At 47.0% G+C, this 15,598-nt stretch overlaps 1 protein-coding gene and 1 long non-coding RNA gene across 3 annotated transcripts in view; one reads left to right on the forward strand and one right to left on the reverse strand.

Moving 5' to 3' along the window:
- The window catches only part of LOC142474886 (uncharacterized), a 13,176-nt gene extending 1,192 nt beyond the window's left edge, over positions 1-11,984 (forward strand). Inside the window, exons 1-3 of one of the 2 annotated variants that reach the window (XR_012790611.1) lie at positions 1,627-2,309; positions 8,974-9,038; positions 11,746-11,984. This is a non-coding gene — a long non-coding RNA (uncharacterized LOC142474886). Of the gene's footprint in view, positions 1-1,626; positions 2,310-8,973; positions 9,039-11,745 lie in introns of those variants that run through there. The other variant, XR_012790612.1, reaches the window with a different exon arrangement.
- Positions 1-15,598, reverse strand: part of LOC142474887 (uncharacterized) — a 43,292-nt gene that overhangs the window by 14,994 nt on the left and 12,700 nt on the right.

The following is a 15,598-nucleotide window of genomic DNA, read 5'->3' on the forward strand; positions in this document are numbered from 1 at the left end:
GTATTACGGGGTGCGTATTCGTAGTACATTAGTGCGTTCATGTGTCAAACATAGTGCTGTATTTGCTCTAGTAATATGTCCTCTGGTATAGTATGCGTCTCAGTTTGGGCGCATGTACAAGGGTGCTGTACACCTTTAGTTGCTAGAGTGGTGAAAGTAGTAAGCGCAGTACTGGGCTGATAGGTGATATTTAGAACGGGTAAAGTAATGCCCGTGTAACCGCAGGGCTGCTTACTTGTACACTGCTGCAATGAGGAAGTAGGGCATAACATACGGGACCCAGATAGTCAGAGCAGCTGTGTCTATACAAGACAGCATAGACGTATAGCTTTGACACAGATCCCGGATGAAGTCACAAGAAGTGACGAAACATGCGGCATGTCGGGTCTTTTAGCTGTTTCATGACTCATGCATAACTACGTCGGCTATCTCTACTAGCTCCTTAAGTGCGCTGACCTGTGTCAAAGCTACATTTCATTTGTTACACCCAATTAAAGAGGTGTCAATGCTGCCACAGGGCGGCACTTGCTACTTACTATCAAGACAGCTTGCTTGTTATAAATACAACAGATACAACCGTGCATATACGTCTATGCTGTCTTGTATAGACACAGCTGCTCTGACTATCTGGGTCCCGTATGTTATGCCCTACTTCCTCATTGCAGCAGTGTACAAGTAAGCAGCCCTGCGGTTACACGGGCATTACTTTACCCGTTCTAAATATCACCTATCAGCCCAGTACTGCGCTTACTACTTTCACCACTCTAGCAACCAAAGGTGTACAGCACCCTTGTACATGCGCCCAAACTGAGACGCATACTATACCAGAGGACATATTACTAGAGCAAATACAGCACTATGTTTGACACATGAATGCACTAATGTACTACGAATACGCATCCCGTAATACACTGGGTTCATATTAAAACGTGATCTATAGTGATCCATAGGCACAGCGCTTTGTGTGTCACTATGTTCAATCACTACTAAACATTTCTATCATACCCAGTACTCCCTTTACCCGTTACCTACCTAAAACGGGCCGTCCAAACAGTTAATTTCACGCACTGTTCCGGCGCATGCGCAACACGTACATAAAACAGACTCCAACTCTTCAACTTACATGACGCATGCGCAGTGTGCACATCGCGTGGATGTGCTGCGTGAATACTTTGTAAGTCTCGGTAGAGCCTATACTTACTAATATGCCACAGGATTAATATACCCATCTAGACTTCTGATATTAAGAGCATCTACCCAGATTCTTTTAAACCTCAAGGGAGACAAAATTAGTGGGAGCACAGTGAGACGCATGACGGAGTTTGATATAGACCAACAGCAGTCTATTATTACTCAGTGTATGGCACAGCACTATATACTGTTTTATGTACACCATTACATGAATATTTATTAAAGTTGTTTTTTATTTTTATACACCACATCCAACCCCTGACCGTCTATATTTTCAGGTCTGCAGTGCGCCTATCTAAAGGGGATTCTTTGGTGTACCACTCTCGGTACACATTTCTTGTCTATCTAGCCCATCCCCAGGCAGCACGCCTCCACCTATTAGGGGTCTGAGCGAGGTCCTTTTCTATAGTTTTTACTTTCAAAACGCGGTTTCAATTCTGCGATGACCTTGACTAGGACGGTATAACATTCTAATTTAAATCGTGGCTCCAGCAAAACATTGTTTCTTTCACCACATATTTTTATTTTCCTTAAGGACAAAGTGCTAGTTAGACGGGCAGTCCAAACGACAGCCGTGAGGGCGCAACGAACATGCAACGGGCACGTACTCGGAAACAGTCACAAGTGACGCTTGGACTGCCTGTCAGTGGATGGTTTGTGATTATGAAGAAGAAAGCAACACTAGGGTAGCTGACTATTTCTCCTGTGGTGTCAATTGTTGGACAACGGAAGCTATTTAAACCTACAACCACTGTCAGTTAATCATCCCCCGAGGAAATCACTCACGTGACGAAATGCGTCGGGACATTTGCTGACGTGATTGACGCTCACCAATGAGAGACAGAGACAGTGCACGAGGGAAATTTCATTGAAGCACCACCAGCTGTTGTTTGGACGCGAGCTGCCTTTGGATGTAAGTCGCACACTGCCGGTACTGGGGTCATCGTGGACTTCAGCTACGGTCATACAGCACCCGGGACGGCCTTACCCTGGGGTTTTGTTCAATTGCACAGGGTGGCTAACCCTTCGTGCACCGACATTGGACCTGTTCTCCGCTCCAATTTGGTGACGTCACTTCTGCAGAGATTCTCTCATATGCAAGGTTTTACTCTCCCTTTGTGAGTGCAAGTCCTAACTTACCGCTAAGACAATGAAGGGGTTAACTACCAGTGCCATTTTTATTGTGGGTAGTGAAGTTGGTATTTGGCCGTTGCTGGGTGTTTAGGCCTTGCTGGGGGGGTTGCAGGTGGACTTAACCCCTTCATTACCGTTGCAATTAATACAGCTAAGGTAATAAAGGTGTTAACACTTCACGCTACCTACCTGGTAGGCATAAACACCCACCAAGGGCCAAATACCAACTTCACCCATCCTCGCTACCTACAATAAACATTCAAAAACACAACACTAATACCCACCTCCTCTACCCCCAACAACCCCGCCCAACACATACAGTACATTAATGGGCAAAATAACTATTATCCAGATATGGATAATAGCTCATTTGCCCATTATAAAATCAAATGTAGGCGAGTCCCCCTACTCAGCTTGCAGGGCGGGGAACTGTCAGGTAGTTAGCCGTAGCTCCGCACGATCGGGAGTATGGGGGCGGCCATTTTAGTAATTGTGCATGCGCAATGCAGGGAGATGTGCAGTGCAAGGAATGTGGCGGCCATCTTTGGACGGCTCTGCAGACCCAGCCGCAGGACTACATGTCCCAGAATCCCTAGAGGGAGGGACGGTCCACAGGGGTTTCCCGGGCCAATGGGATTGGCTCAGAAGGGAGAGACAGGTTATCCTCTGCATGCAGGGAGCGCGCGAGCCAGTCCTGATGGAGGAGCGAAAAGGAGAATATAGTGTCCAGGGAGCATTGTGCGGTGTATTACTTATTACTATGTATTGGTTCCTGTGAGAGGGTTATCCTGCCTATGCTGGTGTAACTGTGTACCCCCCACCCAATCGCAGATAGGGGCCATTACAGGGTGTATAGTGCATATACCTGCTGGCACCAGGAGGGCTGAGTCGTCCACCGATGGTAGTGGAGACACAGGAACAGGCTTCTGTGGTTCATAGCCCACCTATCTCTTTAGCAGTGCAGCGCCTCCATCTGCTGTGGACTCTAGGAACTGAAGGTGATCTTCCACATTAGAACTATTACCTCTCCCACAGTAAGGTCACGCACCAGGCAGGTGGTATATTGCAAAACAGGAATGGGTTTATTACTACACACTGCAGTAACAGTTACTCAGCAGTCTTCTGCTGGATACAATCTGTCAGGTCAGTGTGACAAAAATGAGGATTAACCAGCACATTAATAAAGGCAGTATGCCCGGCTGGTTAGTCCTATATCGTATTGGGGATGAAGGGTTAAAATGTATGCCCCTCACATGTGTTATTCTCCCCTCTGCACATTTTTGTCCCCCTTTTGCAGGTGGGTGTGTGCCTGCAGTGTTAAAGTATATCTTCTGCCTGCATACAATTTTTTAGGCACAAGATGGCGCTGCGGTAGCCGAGCCGCAAGTTAATGGAATGAGTTAGAACCCTGATTTTTTGTATGCAACCCTAGAATAACATTCCAAACACACACATATGAAAAATGTAACGGTAGCATAAGTAGGACATGTATTTTTAATAACGTGCTGTTTTGCTGCAGGTTTTAAACAACAGGCAGGAAACTATTTTTCCTGCTGCCTTTGACGTGTATATGTGCACATATGTTCCGGGGCATTTATGAGCTGGGGGTATTTTGTCTGCAACCTTCAGAGACCTCCTGTGGTGGCAGTGCCACTGAGTCTCCGAATGTGTTGCAGTTAAAAGGCCCAGACCCGCCAAGGTGTCGCACCCTCGCTCGCTCTGTGTCACCCTCTCTCTCTCTCGCTCTGTGTCACCCTCTCTCTCTCGCTCTGTGACACCCTCTCTCTCTGTCACCCTCTCTCTCTCGCTCTGTGTCACCCTCTCTCGCTCTGTGTCACCCTCCCTCTCTGTCGCTCTGTGTCACCCTCCCTCTCTCTCGCTGTGTCACCCTACCTCTCTCTCGCTCTGTCACCCTCCCTCTCTCTCGCTCTGTCACCCTCTCTCTCTCTCGCTCTGTCACCCTCTCTCTCTCTCGCTCTGTGTCACCCTCTCTCTCGCTCTGTCACCCTCTCTCGCTCTGTCACCCTCTCTCTCTCGCTCTGTGTCACCCTCTCTCTCGCTCTGTGTCACCCTCCCTCTCTCTCGCTCTGTGTCACCCTCTCTCTCGCTCTGTGTCACCCTCTCTCTCGCTCTGTGTCACCCTCTCTGTGTCACCCTCTCTCTCGCTCTGTGTCACCCCCTCTCTCACTCTGTGTCACCCTCTCTCTCTCTCGCTCTGTCACCCTCTCTCTCTCGCTCTGTCACCCTCTCTCTCTCGCTCTGTCACCCTCTCTCTCTCGCTCTGTCACCCTCTCTCTCTCGCTCTGTCACCCTCTCTCTCTCGCTCTGTCACCCTCTCTCTCTCGCTCTGTCACCCTCTCTCTCTCGCTCTGTCACCCTCTCTCTCTCGCTCTGTCACCCTCTCTCTCTCGCTCTGTCACCCTCTCGCTCTGTCACCCTCTCTCTCGCTGTGTCACCCTCTCTCGCTCTGTGTCACCCTCTCTCTCGCTGCGTGTCACCCTCTCTCGCTGTGTGTCACCCTCTCTCTGTCACCCCCTCTCTCGCTCTGTGTCACCCTCTCTCTCGCTCTGTGTCACCCTCTCTCGTTCTGTGTCACCCTCTCTCTCTCTCTCTCGCTCTGTCACCCTCTCTCTCTCGCTCTGTGTCACCCCCTCTCTCTCTGTGTCACTCTCTCTCTCTCTGTCACCCTCTCTCTCTCTGTCACCATCTCTCTCTCTCACGAATGTTGTTCTTACTAAGAATTTATTCAATTTCTTTTAAAAAAAGCAGGGGTGGGGTGGGGCTATGTGGACAGTAGATTTTTTGGTCCGGGGACTTGATTTTTGGGCGAGTTGTCGAATATATATATAATAGGGAGGGAGGGGAGTGGGGCAGCCAACGTCACCTAACCTCAGTTAATTCTTGCTAATAGATCATACCTTTCATTTTCCCGCCCAAACTCCCTAGCCACGCCCTCTCTCTGGCCTGTCCAATAACAGCCCACCTGTCCAGCAACTACTCCTCAGCCAATCATCTGACACCTGTCCCACATCTGCCTGGTAACACAGGGATCACTTTCCCGCCAAAACTAAACTAGCCCAAACAAAGGCCAGAGGTAAACCAGGGGCTTCCACAGTCCTGTGCCCCTCTCCCCCCCCTCCACCCCCCCCCCCCCCCACAGTCCATACCCCCCCAACAGTCCCGCGCCCCCCACAGCTAAATGCTTTCAGTCTGGGTTAAAGTTACAAATATAAAATAAAGTTGGGTGTGTGTCTCCTGGACTCTGACCATAGATTTTGGCCTCAGATTCCCATAGGAACACCTCCCTCAGCCTGGCAATGTGCTTGTGGGGAGGTAACGCCAGCGCATGTGTAACAGGAATCTCTGCCATAGAGGTGTGCAAGTGTAACCATCAGTGGGAAAGGTCCCTGTGTGAGGTGGCACCACTTGTTACATCATTACTGCATATGTATATGTCGTTAATAAAGGGACACTTAACCCCCTCAGGTGCATTTTCAGGTCTACGTGTAACCTGTGAAATAGATGGTCAGCCCTCGCTGCTCTCTAGAGATATTAAAGGAACATGACATACAGTATGTAAAGGCAGCTGCATTAATGTCCCTCACTGGGGACGTTAGTCTGTGTCTCTGTCCTCCACCTCAATATTCACAGGACACTCTAGGACATTTGGTCGCGGCTATTTCGCCACTACTCACCACACCACTGGCAACTTTACCACTAAGATAAGTGCCTAAACCCCTTCTACCCAAAGCCCCCTCTTACTCTAAAAACCGCTGCCTCAAGCCATTACCCTTTGCTAAACTTACCCTACAACCCCTTAAACTGACTCCCTACCCAAAACAGTAATAAAACTTACATTAGAAGTGGCTGGTGGCACAGGGTCTGTCTGTGGCCCAACGCCGGCGGCCAATTGGTCGCAGGGAAACTATTCCGATTCACAGCTGAGTGAGACTACTGACCGCTTCAGCATAATGAGGAACGCACATTTTATTAGAACCAACAGCATGGAAATATAAAACATTATTAAGAACAACATTTAAATAAAACTACAATAAGAATGATACAAATAACCTGCATTTAAAACGTTATAACTTTTTATCCCTTTAAAATACTGGTTTTATACACCATAAAGTAAAGTCACTTTTCATTGTGATTTAGCATAACACAGATAGACGTGTGCACTTATATGTGAGCGTCGTAGTCACTGGTTATCCCTAAACATGCCTGGCTTTAGAGATAGGTCTCTCCCCTGTGTGTGTCCTCGTGTGTGTTCAGGCTGGATAACCGACTAAGGGCCTCATGCAGTAAGCACCGAAAAAGCACTCTCGGCAGGGGTTGAAACTTGGCATGTTTTTGGCGCGTTGGCCTCGCAGTATGCAGGAATGGCCCAATCCCTGGCGAATCACTGCGAGAGCAACTTTTAAAAACATGCCGAGTTGCCGGTGGCGAGGCAGTCTGCCTGCCGATTAGGCTACCCTGTCGAGATCTGCCTGCAGCAGACAGAGATCCGCCACTCTGTCTGCGCAAATCTAGGCAAAAAAAATGTTTTTTTTTATAAAATGTTTTATTCATAGTGTAGATGAGAAGGGGGTCTCCGGAGCTGAACCACATTGGTTTCCGGTCCGGGGACCCCCTGCTTCCCGAGATACAGGTCCCTTTATGGTGCCGGTATCCCTCTGCATTGAAATTTCCCGATCACGTGACCGCGGGATGTAAACAAAATACAGGAGATACCGGCACCCCATAACGGGGCCTGTATCTCAGGAAGTAGGGGGTTCCCGGACCTAAAACCAAAGCGGTTCAGCTCCAGAGACCCCCTGCACATGTACACTAGGAATAAAACACACATATCAATAAAGAATAATTCCTTACCGTAGCGGCTATCTGCTATGGTAATGAAGCAGCATTAATGTATTTTTAATAATGGTGTACAGGAGCAGGGGGTCCCCTGAGCTGAACCACATTGTTTTCAGCATCAGGGACCCCTTGCTTCCCGAGTTACAGGCCCCGGTATGGGGCATCGGCTGCCTGTGTCGTCGCCATCTTTATAGCGTCCAAGACACAACGTGCCCGCTATAAAGATGGCGGCGACACTGGCACCCGATGCCCCAAACCGGGGCATGTAACTCGGGAAGCAGGGGGTTCCTGAACCAGAAATCAAAGTGGTTCAGCTCAGGAGACCCCCTGCTCCCGCACACTATTAATAAAAAAACATTCATGCTGCTTCATTATCATGGCAGCTATCCACCAAGGCAATGAAGGGGTTAACGCACAATAGCATGTTTATTGGGGACAATAGCCCCCAATAAACAACATACACCCCGTGTGCCACCAACAACCCTTATAACCCCTAACATACAGTACATGTACATAATTTTGGGGATGCACAGCAATGATACTAGAGGTCGGCGGTTGCCCGCGGGTGTTCACCGCAGGTGGCCGGGGGTCCCCGCAGTACAAATTCTGTAACCCCCCAAAATAATTAAAAAACACATCAATACTTATAAATAAATACACCCCCCCCACACCGCCTAACACATACAGTATAGTAATGTGCAAAATTACTATTATCCACAAATGGATAATAGTGCATTTGCCCAATTAAAATACATAATGCAGAATAAATAAAATAAATACATATTGCACTCACCCTTGTCCGGCTGCCACGATGAAGGCCATCCTCATCTTCATCACCGTCCATGTCCCCTCCGGTGCTGCAAAACATACACAAGAATAAAAAGAGCCAATGTAATATCCCCTAACCCCTTAATCACCTTAGCGGTCATTAACCGCTATAGTAATTAAGGGGTTAACCCAACCTCACCCACCACTCACCGGGAGGCCTAAACACCCTCCCCCACTACCCGCCCCCTCCCCCACCCGTGAGACCTAACCACCCTCACCCACTCCCCGGTGGTCCTGCCGGGTGTCCGCAGGCCCCACAGTGGCCCAGAGGGGGTGCACACAGGGTCTGGAGACCTATGGGTGGTCCCCGGCAAGCGCCATGGTCCTCCAGGTGGTCTCCGCGGGCCCCAAATGGGGTCTCCACGGGTGGGCCCGCGGGTCAGACCCACAGACCCAGACCCCCGTGGGAACCACCGAGGACCATCAGACACCTGTGGGTCTGAACCGGGGCCCCCCAGACACATTTGGGGCTCACAATGACCCACGGAGACCACGGCGCCTGCCGGGGACCATCTGTAGGTCTCCAGACACTGTGGGCACCCCGATCAGTGCCACTGTGAGGCCTGCGGACACCCGGCAGGACCACCGGGGACTCCCGTGGGCCTGTGGTATTAACCCTGTATGTAAAAGAATAAATCATGTATTTATGGGGGGGCACAGGAGGTGGGTTATATATTGTTTATTTAATATAGTCATGTTTATTGTGGGTAGCGGGGGTGGGGGAAGGGGGTATTGTCCCCAAGCCAGGTTGGATAGGTCTTCCGAGTGGGTAGTGGGTGAGGGTGGTTAGGCCTCAAGGGCGTGGGGGGAGGGGGTACGGGTAGTGGGGGAATGTGTTTAGGCCTCCCGGTGTGTGGTGGGTGAGTTAACCCCTTAATTACTACAGCGGTTAATTACCGCTAAGGTGATTAAGGGGTTAGGGGATATTACATTGGTCTTTTTATTCTTGTGTATGTTTTGCAGCATTGGAGGGGGACATGGACGGTGATGAAGATGAGGATGGCCTTCATCGTGGCAGCCGGACAAGGGTGAGTGCAATATGTATATATTTTATTTATTGTGATGAATGAATTTTAAATGGGCAAATGCACTATTATCCAATTGTGGAAAATAGTAATTTTACTCATTACTATACTGGATGTGTTAGGGAGCGTGGGGGTGGGGGGTGTATTTATGTAAAAATATTGATGTTTTTTAATAATTTTTTGGGGGCACAGAATTGGAACTGCAGGCAAGCGGGGACCCCCGGGCACCTGCGGGAAACACCCGAGGGCCACCGCCGGCCTATAGTATCATTGCTGTGCATCCCCAAAATTATGTATATGTACTGTATGTTAGTGGTGTAATATATATGATATAATATATTTATATATATTTCATTATTTATTGTGGGGCTGTAGTGTGTAGCGGGGGGTGTGTGAAGGGGGTTTTAGCCCCACGGTGGGTGTTTAGGCAATGCGGGTGGGTAGCGGGAGGGGTTAACCCCTTCATTACCATAGCAGTATTAACCGCTAAGGTAACGAAGGGGCTAAGTCCACCCACAACCCCCCAGCAAGGCCTAAACACCAACCAAGGGCCAAATACCCCCTTCAACCACCCCCGCTCACCTCAATGACCAACTCTCTATCGATTTGGGAGGCGACCAAATTTAAGAATTCCCCGACATCAAAGTACTCAATGATGTCCCCCATTTGGAATAACCCAGCGTTCGCACCCGGTATGGCGGGGACTAGTATCCCGATCTGGAAACAAAAAGGCTATTCACGAATGAAAGACCTGGAAGGAGACAACCAGAAAATCAAGACCTTTGATCAGTTAAGATTAGAAAACGAAATACCTCACTCTGAATTCTTTAAATACCTCCAGGTCAGAGCATTTTATAACAAATATGCCCCATACCTCCCTTTGACAAAATTCGAAAAGCTCTGTCGGGATGACGCAGACACAAAGGGACTTATATCAACAATATACGGAGAGGTAATCGGTTCTGCTGACCCCGAACAACAAATCCCCACATATAGGACTAAATGGGAAACAGACCTAGGGGAAACCCTGGAAGACGAGGAATGGAGTGCCATCTACTTGGCCTCCGCCAAAAGCTCCATATGTACCACTCTAAAGGAGAACGCATATAAGGTCCTCATGAGGTGGTACCTCACCCCACTGAATCTATCTAAATATATACAGGGATCCTCCCCACTGTGCCCCAAGTAGTGTGGCGGATCAGCAGATTTGTTATACATGCTGTGGTCTTGCCCAAAATTACTCCCGGTCTGGGACGAAATCAGAAATTGGATCCAGAGGGTTTTTGACCTCACAATTCCCCCTGACCCGTGGCTGTTCTTGCTAAACAGACCGCTGCCGGGCCTATCAAAAGCAAATTCCAAGCTAATAGCACATTTTGCACTCGCAACGAGATGCGAGATCGCAGCATTGTGGAAACGCACCGATATACCAAACATCCCAAAGATTCGAAATCGCATTTGGTTCATCTGGCAGATGGATAAGTTAGAAAAAATAGAGTGATGCTGCACACCTCAAAATAGAAAATACATACAATTACCGGTGCTCCAATGTTTGCACGAAAGCCTGCAGTCAGTCCTAGACAGATGAACAGAGGAACAAAGGGCACTGCGGATTTAAGCAAATTAAACTCATTTATTGAGCCAACACGACGTTTCGACCTTAGTGGTCTTTCTCAAGTGACAATGCCATTGTCACTTGAGAAAGACCACTAAGGTCGAAACGTCGTGTTGGCTCAATAAATGAGTTTAGTTTGCTTAAATCCGCAGTGCCCTTTGTTCCTCTGTTCAGATGGATAAGTTAACCAGTTTAGTTAACGACACTGGCGACAATTTTCTAAAAGTCTGGACGCCATGGCTGGCACAGACAGATATCCCGGGGATTGAGAGTACCACAATTTGGCATTAATATCAACAAATGCGTTCTCCTTTGGGGGGAGTCAACATAGACAAACAAATTCGCAACTGCCAGAGAAGGACTAAAATTCCTATATGCCCTCAAGACCAGCTCGAGGACCGAATCTCCTTCCCTTTCCCCCTCTTCCCCCCACAACTTCCCCCCTCCCCACACCCTTCCCCCCAAGTTTTTTATTTTTTTTTATTTATTTTATATATATATATATATACATATCTCTATTGTAATTTAATCCTGATTATTATTTTTATTATTGCTCTTACTATACGATTTGCTTATACACCATATGGCCGAGTAGGGACCGAAAAGCCATATGATTCTATCATATACACCAATATGCCTGAACGATCTACATTGTTATACATATATCCAATGTACACAAGTTGCCATTCTAAGCTCATATTTTGTATTGTACATTATGTATGCAGTTTCCAATAAAATACAAGTTATATAAAAAAAAAAAAAAGAAAGCTGGACCGGCAGTGGACCGGCGCCGGCGCCAGCTGAATGGGAAATACTATGGTGAGTATTGTTGCCGTATTATTTTCTGTGTTTTTTTTTATTTTGACAATACTGTATAAATATCGGTGCGATTCCAAAGTCAAGCGATTCTCCTGTAAGCAATATCATTGGCTGAGCGGCTTCTACAGTACTGTACTGCAGATACTGAACAATTGGTGGAACGCTAGGCGCATGCGCATGTGAACAGGAGAAAATTATTGGTGGGGCTGGCTGGGTACTTCTTTAGGGGGCTGAGCATTACTGTACATTAAAACTTTTCTTTTTGTTTTTCCTCAGAAAAGAAAACGGCTAATGGGGGGATTTCGATGGATAATATCGCGTTGTGTGACAATGCCTGCACATTGCTGAATCGGATTTAAAACCCCACGTCTAGTTTTTTTGCCCTTGTTATTGATTAGGATAGAATACTGTACCTGAAACAGTACTGTATGCTGATGTTTTCTGGCCGTACAGTATACTGTATTATAAACCCGAAAAAATAAAACTATGCATTTATTCTACATGTACAGTATCAACAGGTGTATGGTTTACTGCTACAGTACGTGTGTGAAAACATTTGTCAGTCAGTATGGTTTACAGTCACGTTTTAAAAACAAATTCTTAATTCACAAAAAAAGCAAAACGCAATATCTCCTTTATAAAAGAACGACAAGTCAATACATACTGTATACTGTACAGTGGGATGGTGTGCAAAACAGTCTGCACCACTACAGTCCTCGACCCAAAATACAATACATTCTTTAATATCTTTAAAATATAAATATATAAATATAATTTAAAATAATCCGTTCTGTGGGTCTGAGCGGGTTGAAATTTGCCTGGTCCTCATGCGGAAGGACCCTTGCCATAGTGGACAAATATCAGCCTTCCACGTCCCCCTGAACCAGAGATCCAAAAGTACAGTTTAAAAGCACATTACAAAAGTGGCTTTTTTCTGCCATGCAAGTCAATGGCAGAAACCTAAACTTTACCATTACCCTGACTCCGTTCTGTTGCCACGAGAGGGTCGCTATTTGCCATGCAATCTTGCCGGAACTAGGACTACATGGTGACCGAATCTGAGCCCTCTAGGTTGAACAGAACCGGAGTTATGGGTTCCAGGTTTCTGCTCATTCTGACTTAGCCGTTTCAAAGCAGCGCGGCTTTCTCCGCCATTACGGTCAATGATAGGACCCTCCTCGCCGGCGCAACCCTTTCTCGCTGCCATTACTGGTCGGACCCTGTTGGGGTCAAGTGAGGGGGTTCCTAACATCTAGGGGCAAAATGAATTTTATTTCTAGGTGCCCTAGAACAGAAGTTCCCACGCCAATTGGCCGTGAACTTGACCGAGGCCCTAGTTCCCACGCCAATTGTGCGATCATAGCTCTTTTTTGACAATGTTGCCGATCTTGCGGCTTTGCGGTCTGGCAGTAAAAAAACAGTGCAGTAAGCCTCGACATTTGTTACACTATCAAAGGAGCAAATGGAAACAATGTAAGGCAAATCAACATGTTCTTTTATTGGTGGAGTAAGTACAAAAACATTTCTTTACAAATACTGTACAATGTAAATACATTTTAAGTGCACAGCAATTCAAAACATCAACAGGTGTATGGTTTACTGCTACAGTACATGTGTGAAATTTGTCAGTCAGTATGGTTTACAGTCACATGTTTTAAAAACAAATTCTTAATTCACAAAAAAAGCAAAACGCAATATCTCCTTTATTAAAGAACGACAAGTCAATACATACTGTATACTGAACAGTGGGATGGTGTGCAAAACAGTCTGCACCACTACAGTCCTCGACCCAAAATACAATACATTCTTTAATATCTTTAAAATATAAATATATAAATATAATTTAAAATAATCCGTTCTGTGGGTCTGAGCGGGTCGAAATTTGCCTGGTCCTCATGCGGAAGTACCCTTGCCATAGTGGACAAATACTGTCACAGCCTTCCACGTCCCCCTGAACCGGAGATCCAAAAATACAGTTTAAGAGCACATTACAAAAGTGGCTTTTTTCTGCCATGCAAGTCAATGCCAGAAAGCCTGTTTGCGGCCCTCAGGGACTGGAGTTGTGCATGTCCTGTGTTAAAAAACACACAACAACATCTCCTTTGTTTAAGTACAGCAGGTACTGTAGGTCAAAACATGTACAGTACAATACAGTTCAGCACAACAGTATGGTCTCACAGAAAGTCCTCCACATTGTTCACCCATGGCCGATTCCTTGCATGGCGCAAAACGCCATTAATGCTGTCTCGAACGCCTTTCATTACAGGATCTGTAATTGGATAAAAGTGGCGCATTTCATCCAGAATGTTTTTCCTTAAATTGACAGGAAGCGCCTTTTTTACGTGATTCCCATCGTAGTTCACTTTGAAGGCCCAGTCGCAGTACAAAGAGTAGGGAACATAGTGCTTAAATATGAACAAGGCATACTTGTGGGGTGCACCAGCACTCTTCACCCTATACTTCTCCCTGAGCTTCGGTGGCAGATCGCACAGGGTGATGTCGGGCACCGTATCGATGCGAGCGGGTGTAGGTCTTTTGGGAGCGGGTGTGCTTGAGGCGACAGGCGATGGTAGGTTGTCTGGGAGGAAGCTTTCCTCCGGTCGTGGTCGCCGTGTTGTCTCCTGGCGTGGTCTTGATGGGGTTGTCATGTCCTCCCACATGTACACTACATCTTCTGGTGGAGGGGGTGCGCTTGGTGATGGAAGGGGGTCGAAGGTCCCATTCATCACATCCATGTCACCCCCCCTGCTCCGGCGTCAGGGAAACAGGGGCATTAGCACCGAGCAAATAATGTATGCCCGCTATGTCAGCCTCTATCTTCTGCATCCGTCGATCCATCCGTTGATCCATTTGTAGCATCCGTTGCTCCACATTTAGCATTGTCTCCAGAAGCAGATTGTCACGATAGCTTATGACAGGCTGTAATTTACTCAAAACATCCAGGGGGAGCATATGGGGAGATAAGAGAACAATATATACATATAAGTGCAGACGTTATGTATTAAGTGGATATATAAGCAATATCTTGGCTCGTATGACTGATCTACTCACAGGAGCAAGGTAATATTCAAAGCAGTTGGCAAATTGGGTTGCCACCCTTGAAGATATCTGTAAGCTGTACCCCCCTAGCGGTTCTCCGTCGGCAGTATGTATATAGAGAGAAGGAGAGAACTACATAGTGCGATCAGTATGAAAATGTTTATGTATGAAAAACACAATAAAAATGCGCACTTACAATTTGCACAAAGGTTATAAGCATGTATCACTTAATGTGAATGGAGGATGTCCCGAAACAGCTCACCGCCTCCTACAGGTCAGTCTGCTGGCTTCCGCGGCTCTGTGTCCTGGACCGGAGCTTGCTTCTGCGCGCCCGTCTGCAAGGTGTGACGTCACTGCATACAGAGCTGGTTCTACAGATCCTCTCCAAGACCAAAATTGGTCCACTGGTAAACTCTACGCGTTTCGCCCAGCTACCAAACTGTTTCTCGGCTTCGTCAGCCCCCGTGAAGCTACATGTGTGGGGTGCCATCTCTAGGCGTGGACCAGGATGCATTGTCATCTTTGAAGGTAAAATATATCAAATATAATGTAGCCTTATGCACTGTACTTTACTAGTGTTGCCTTACTGTATGCACTGTACTGTACTATTGTGCAGTTTTTTGAGCACTTTTCTTTTCTTGCTATAGGAATCATGAATAAAGCTTTCTTCCAAGACAACATTGTTTCTGAGATAGTGCATTACATCACACGCGAATTCCCCATTGGTCTCCGCTTCTACCAGGTCAACGATCCGAAGCACACCGCGTCAACAGCGCATATCCTTGAGCGCGGTATCAACTGGGTGAGTAAGTGCGGTAACTGTGTCTCATTTTTTCCCCACTGTTTTCACTGTGTACTGTACCTCAAACTAATTGTCCTTTTTTTCCAATGGCAGATCGCCAGATTTCAATCCGATCGAAATGGTCTGGCATCAGCTGAAGGACCATATCCGGAAAGTGGCGAAACCCTCCAAAAAGGACGAGTTGTTGAAAGGCATAATCAGTTTTTGGAATGATGTACTCACCGTGGAATGCTGCAATAAATATATAGACCATATTGCCACTGTGTTGCCCATTGTCATCGCGCGTAA

This window comes from Ascaphus truei, unplaced genomic scaffold, assembly GCF_040206685.1.
Source record: "Ascaphus truei isolate aAscTru1 unplaced genomic scaffold, aAscTru1.hap1 HAP1_SCAFFOLD_1006, whole genome shotgun sequence".
Classification (NCBI taxonomy): Eukaryota; Metazoa; Chordata; class Amphibia; order Anura; family Ascaphidae; genus Ascaphus; species Ascaphus truei.